The sequence below is a fragment of the Balaenoptera acutorostrata genome, chromosome 11 (assembly GCF_949987535.1).
Source record: "Balaenoptera acutorostrata chromosome 11, mBalAcu1.1, whole genome shotgun sequence".
Taxonomy (NCBI): domain Eukaryota; kingdom Metazoa; phylum Chordata; class Mammalia; order Artiodactyla; family Balaenopteridae; genus Balaenoptera; species Balaenoptera acutorostrata.
The window spans coordinates 86,790,638-86,796,638 of NC_080074.1; the positions used below are offsets into that span (position 1 = coordinate 86,790,638).

General features: G+C 40.9%; 1 non-coding gene across 1 annotated transcript; it reads left to right on the forward strand.

Moving 5' to 3' along the window:
- Positions 1-768: 768 nt before the first annotated feature.
- On the forward strand, positions 769-900 carry LOC130709306 (small nucleolar RNA SNORA42/SNORA80 family). The gene has a single exon (XR_009009829.1). It is a non-coding gene; the product is annotated as a small nucleolar RNA SNORA42/SNORA80 family (small nucleolar RNA).
- The last annotated feature ends 5,101 nt before the right edge of the window (positions 901-6,001 follow it).

The window sequence follows — 6,001 nt, forward strand, 5'->3', positions numbered from 1 at the left end:
AACAAGATATAATGGCATCTTTAACAACACTGATAGAAGAAATATAATGTCTATAACCAATGAGATAATCACATGGTCAGTTCACGTATGTCACTTATGGGTAAAATAATTTGAAGGACGTTGATAATTTAATGTCTAAAGCTGGTAAATTAGGGGGATAAATAATCTGGAAACTAATAGTTCATATAAAGAGGAGTTGTTTAGCCTGAAAAAAAAACTTGGAAAGGATTCAAAACAATCTTCAAAAATATGGAAAAGGATTAGCCTTTGAGTCATTCAGGGTCTGTCAGGAAACAGATGGTGGACTTAAATGAAATGATTGGAGGAGAATTTAATAAAGGTAGTCCTTATAAGGATATAAAACAGGGTATAGGGACTTCCCTGCTGGTGCATTGGTTCAGAATCTGCCTGCCAATGCAGGGGACACGAGTTTGATCCCTGGTCCGGGAAGATCCACGTGCTGCGGAGCAACTAAGCCTGTGCAACACAACTACTGAGCCTGCGCTCTAGAGCCCACGAGCCACAACTGCTGAGCCTGCATGCCACAACTACTGAAGCCCGTACACCTAGAGCCTGTCCTCCGCAACAAGAGAAGCCGCCACAGTGAGAACCCCGCTCACTGCAACGAAGAGTAGCCCCTGCTCACCACAACTGTAGAAAGCCCATGCGCAGCAACGAGGACCCAACGCAGCCAAAAATAAATAAATAAATAGATAAATTTATAAAAAAAAGAAGAAAACAAAAACAGGGTTAAAAAAAAAACCACGTGCATGGGTTTGGATTTATGGCAGGCCCGTCCCCCTGGGCCTCTCATAGTGTCCCATGCCAGAGCAAACTGGCCCTGAACCATTGCCTGGCCTCTGCCCGTAGGCTGCAGGCACTGAAGCAGGTTGCACAGTGGAAAAAAAAAAAAAAAAAAAAAAAAACCAAGACCACGATAAGATACCACTTCACATGCACCAGGATGGCTACTATGAAAAATACAGATAATAACAAGAGTTGGTGAGGATATGGAGAAATTGGAACCCTCATACATCACTGAAGGGAATGTAAAATGGGTAGCTGCTTAGAAGATTCTGGCATTTTCTCAAAAGGTTGAGTTACTATATGACTCAGCAACTCCATTCCTTAGGTTAATTCATGAGAAATGAAAACGTATGTTCACATGAAGATGTGTACACGGTGTTCATAGTAGAATTATTCATAATCGCCAAAAAGTGGAAACAACCCAAATATCCATCAACTAATGAATGAACAAATAAAACATGGTATATTCATACAATGGAATATTATTTGGCAATAAAAAGAAGTGAAGTATTGATACATGCTTCAACATGGATGAACTTTGAAAACATAAAGCTAAAAGAAACAAGCCAGTCACAAGAGAGCACATACTGATTCCATTTATATGAAATGTCCAGATAGCCAGATCTATAAAAACAGAAAGTAGATTTAGTGACTGCCTTAGGGCTGAGGGGTTGGGAAGAAATGGCGGGGGGGGGGGTGACTGCTAATGAGTGTGGGGCTTCTTTTTAGAGTGATGAAAATGTTCCAACATTACCTGTGGTGCTGGTTGCACAGCTTTACGAATATGTTAAAGACCATTGACTTGTACACTTAAAATGGGTGAATTGTATGGTGTGTGAATTCTATGCAATAAAACTGTTATTAAAAAGGACTGACGGGGGCTTCCCTGGTGTCGCAGTGGTTGAGAATCTGCCTGCCAATGCAGGGGACATGGGTTTGAGCCCTGGTCTGGGAAGATCCCACATGCCGCGGAGCAACTGGGCCCGTGAGCCACAGCTACTGGGCCTGCGCGTCTGGAGCCTGTGCTCGGCAACAAGAGAGGCCGCGATAGTGAGAGGCCCGCGCACCGCGATGAAGAGTGGCCCCCGCTTGCCGCAACTAGTGAAAGCCCTTGCACAGAAACGAAGACCCAACACAGCCAAAAATAAATATAAAAATAAATTAATTAATAAATTAAAAAAAAGGACTGACTGATACTCTGGGAGTAATAATAGCAGGGTGTCGATAACATCTCTAGGCCCAAGGGACCAGCAGAGGGGAGCGTTATGGAGAGGCCCACCTGAGTGGAGACACACCTCTAGACTCTGCAAGTCACCTGCAAGGAGAGAGCTGAAGAAATATGTATCCTGACCTCACGCTTGTCTTACTCTCTGATCTCTTGCTCATGAGTCTCATTTCAAAAGCCAACCAGGAGCTTAGCAGAAGGTAGTCTCTTGATGTGATTCATAGAAATCAGTATTTCAGGGCACAGAGCTGGGTGCATCTGGGTATGAAAAACACAAGTTATTCTGTGTAGAACTTGAGAACTGAGACCAGTAGAGGAAAGTTAAAATTGGATGTGTTGCCTCAAAATGAAGTGAATTTTGATCTCTGGCTGTAGAGTTGGCCCAAATCCAAGATGATGATAGTGACATAGCAAAGACGATTCCAGTTTTAAGTGAAGGATTGAATTAATTACCTCCGAAGGTTTCCTTGCAATTCCAAATTTCTGTCTTTAACCACTGGCATTTTGGCACTGATTGTATTATCATTTGGCAGCGGTGATCTTGGAAGTTTAAGGTTTGGGCATTGACTAATAGAACATAGAGTAGGTGCATTTTGATGAGGGTGAGAAAGCAAAGGGAATAGTATAATTGTGGGCTGTTCACCTTGAGTTCAACCTCACTGAACAAATAAATTGGACTCTAATGTGGTCAGAGACAGTCTGGGGAAAGAAGTGGCAGAAGAAAAAGAAAAGCTTGTCATCAAAGAAGATGTAGGATTTGGAGAAATAAACTTTGCCTACTTAATTTCACTGATTATATATATTAGCCCTATTTTCCTTTTTAGTTTAAAATGACGGTAAAAAGATGGCACTTTGATATTCTTTCTAAGGAAATTAGAGTCGGCTTTCATGACATATGAAAGATGTCAAAGAAGTGTGTATGTCTTCCCCTGTGTGTTTCACCAGGACCTCTTCTGGATTTATAGGGTGAGTGATAGAGCGCCCATGTAACCCACATCTGACTCTGTGCTCACCCAGAAGCATGCTTTGTGCCGCTTCTCACTCCTTTTGCAGAGACGGCAGCTACAGCGATAGGATGAACAAGATATGAGAAGAGTGGAAGGTTACTAGAATGACCACGGTAATGGAGGTGCTGTAGTCAGCAACCCCGTAGTTTGCAAGCTACTTACATTGATGACTTTAGAGAAGGTCTTTGATGAGTTTTATGCTTTTCTCAAATTGATACTTGGGTCCAAGTTTTATATCTACTACATTAAATGTATAGCAGTATAATCATTTACATGGTCCAGTGCCAAAATACTGCATCAAAGATGCTCATTTACAACTGTGGACAATATCCAAATAAACCACTGATATGCCCTGCCAACTTAAATGGATGGAGGATTTGGAAGAACTGCTCAAGACTGTGGAAGTATATTTTTCTATTTATTTCAATTTATTTCTGGACATCCAGTTTATATCTGATAAACAGTTGATTAAAGATTTATTGTTTTTTAAGAAATTACCTTATTCCCCCTCCCCCAATATTTTGTACTGTAAACCTCATTGTTTATTAAAAGCCATGAGTTTTAGATTACTTGTTCTTTATTTCTACAATAAATATTTCTATTTTAATTTTTGTTAACTGGCAACTCCGATTATTGTCAGTTCACTGTAATGGATGGCATTTCACTGGTATGGGATGTTTGTTTTGGTACAGGTCATTTGGTATAGGATTATTGTTCAGATAGGCATTTCCTAGTTAAATTACAAGTACACAGGAGTACAACTTTCCCAATTGTCTCCAGTACCATATATTTATGTATGTTGTTTTAGTCTTCGCTGTTGCTTTTTGGTTTCATACTGAAGGAGAAGAAATTTCTCTATAAATTTTTGTCAGGAGACATCTGGCTTTAGTGTAAGGAATATTTATGAATAAGATAGGGTTGACATTAGGGTTAAATGATTTAATACATACAAAACAATATGCAGGGCCTTGGTATATAGTATAAAACTAATACACAATGCCTACTTAGTAGGGCTTAATAAAAGATAGCTATGATGATGATACTAGTTGTAAAGTACCTTACAATTATCAAAAAGTCAACTTTACCTAATGATTTTGGGGGAAAGTCAGGTAATTTAGCAAATACTTTAAAACATTTAATCTTTTTAATTCATTTTTAAAATTCCACATACATCTTTTTTTTTCCACATACATCTTAAAGATAAAACATGAAACTTAAAATGTGCTCAGCATGAGGTCTCATCAACAGTCCCTCAGAAGCATGTGTGTACGTTTCCTTGTCATTCCTAAAAAAAAAAAGTGAGACATACATATCCACGGATGGTACTACATATTTGTTCTTCTGGATTATCTAAACACTAGTCATATATCAAATCAGACCACCAAACCTAGGCTATTACTTTGGTATTTGTTACATACATGGACAGTATGAATTTAGCTGCCTGTGGTTTATCAGTAAATGATGAACTTTAAGGAATTATCTCTATTAAAATCAAATGGCTATATACAGATTTCTGTACTTTTTGAAAGACGGTTATTAAAAGTACTGCGAATTCTGTCATAGCTTGTATTTATTTACTTATTTGGTTATTTATTATTTTTAACTTTTTATTTTATATAGGAGTATAGTTGATTTACCATGTTGTGTTAGTTTTAGGTGTACAGCAAAGTGATTCAGTTATATGTATATCTATACATGTATCTATTCTTTTTCAAATGCTTTTCCCATTTAGGTTGTTACAGAATATTGAGCAGAGTTCCCTGTGCTATATAGTAGGTCCTGTCGGTTATTCATTTTAAATATAGCAGTGTGTCATAGCTTTTAAATAGAGACTCATTTGAAAGCAACCACTTTTTAATTTTATTTATTTATTTACTTTTGGCTGTGTTGGGTCTTCGTTTCTGTGCGAGGGCATTCTCCAGTTGCGGTGAGCGGGGGCCACTCTTCATCGCGGTGCGCGGGCCTCTCACTATCGCGGCCTGTCTTGTTGCGGAGCACAGGCTCCAGACGCGCAGGCTCAGCAACTGTGGCTCACGGGCCTAGTTGCTCCGCGGCATGTGGGATCTTCCCAGACCAGGGCTCGAAGCCGTGTCCCCTGCATTGGCAGGCAGATTCTCAACCACTGCACCACCAGGGAAGCCCAAAAGCAACCATTTTTAGTGGTCAGAGCTAGGACAATTTTGTCTGAGAATATAAGTTCCTTTTACATTGTAACCTCTCTCCTGAACTCCACACCCACCCACCCAAATGGCTCCTTGGCCGCTCCACTTGGCACATGAAAATGAGCTCTGGATGTGCTCCTCACACCTGCTCCCCTTGAAGTCTTCCCTGGCTCAGTGAAAGGAAGATCCATTCTTCCCATTGCTCAGACCCCAAACCTTTCATCACCCTTGACTCCTTTCTTTCACTTAGAGCCCATCTAATCCCTGGGTAAAACTCTATCAGCACTACCTTCAAAATATTTCCAGGATCTGACCACCTCTCCTCATCTCCACTTTCCAGTCTGGTCCAAGCCACTGCATTTCTGTTTGTGGCCAAAGTCTCCTAATTGGGCTCCTAACTTTATTCCCCTTCAGTCTGTTTTCACATGACAGCCAAGGTGAGCCTTGAATGGGTGAAGCACAATAGTCAGATTATGTCCTTCTCTGCTCAGGACACGCCAATGGCTTTCTTCCTCAGGGAAGTCCTTACTGTGACCCTCAGAGAGCAGAAGCAGTCCCCATCCCCTCTCCTTGCCGGCTTGTCCTTCTACTACTATCCTCCCTCCCTCCCTCTGCCCATTGCTCTTTCTCTAGCAAGCTGGGCACTGCCCCTCATAGGACCTTTGCACCCCTGCAAGGTTCCCTCTGCCGGCAGGCTCTTGCTCTGCATACTCATAAATACTGAGTGAGTCATTCCAACACTTTCTTTAGGTCTTGACCCAAATGGCTCCTTCTAGGTGAGGCCCTTCCTCCTCCTCTAA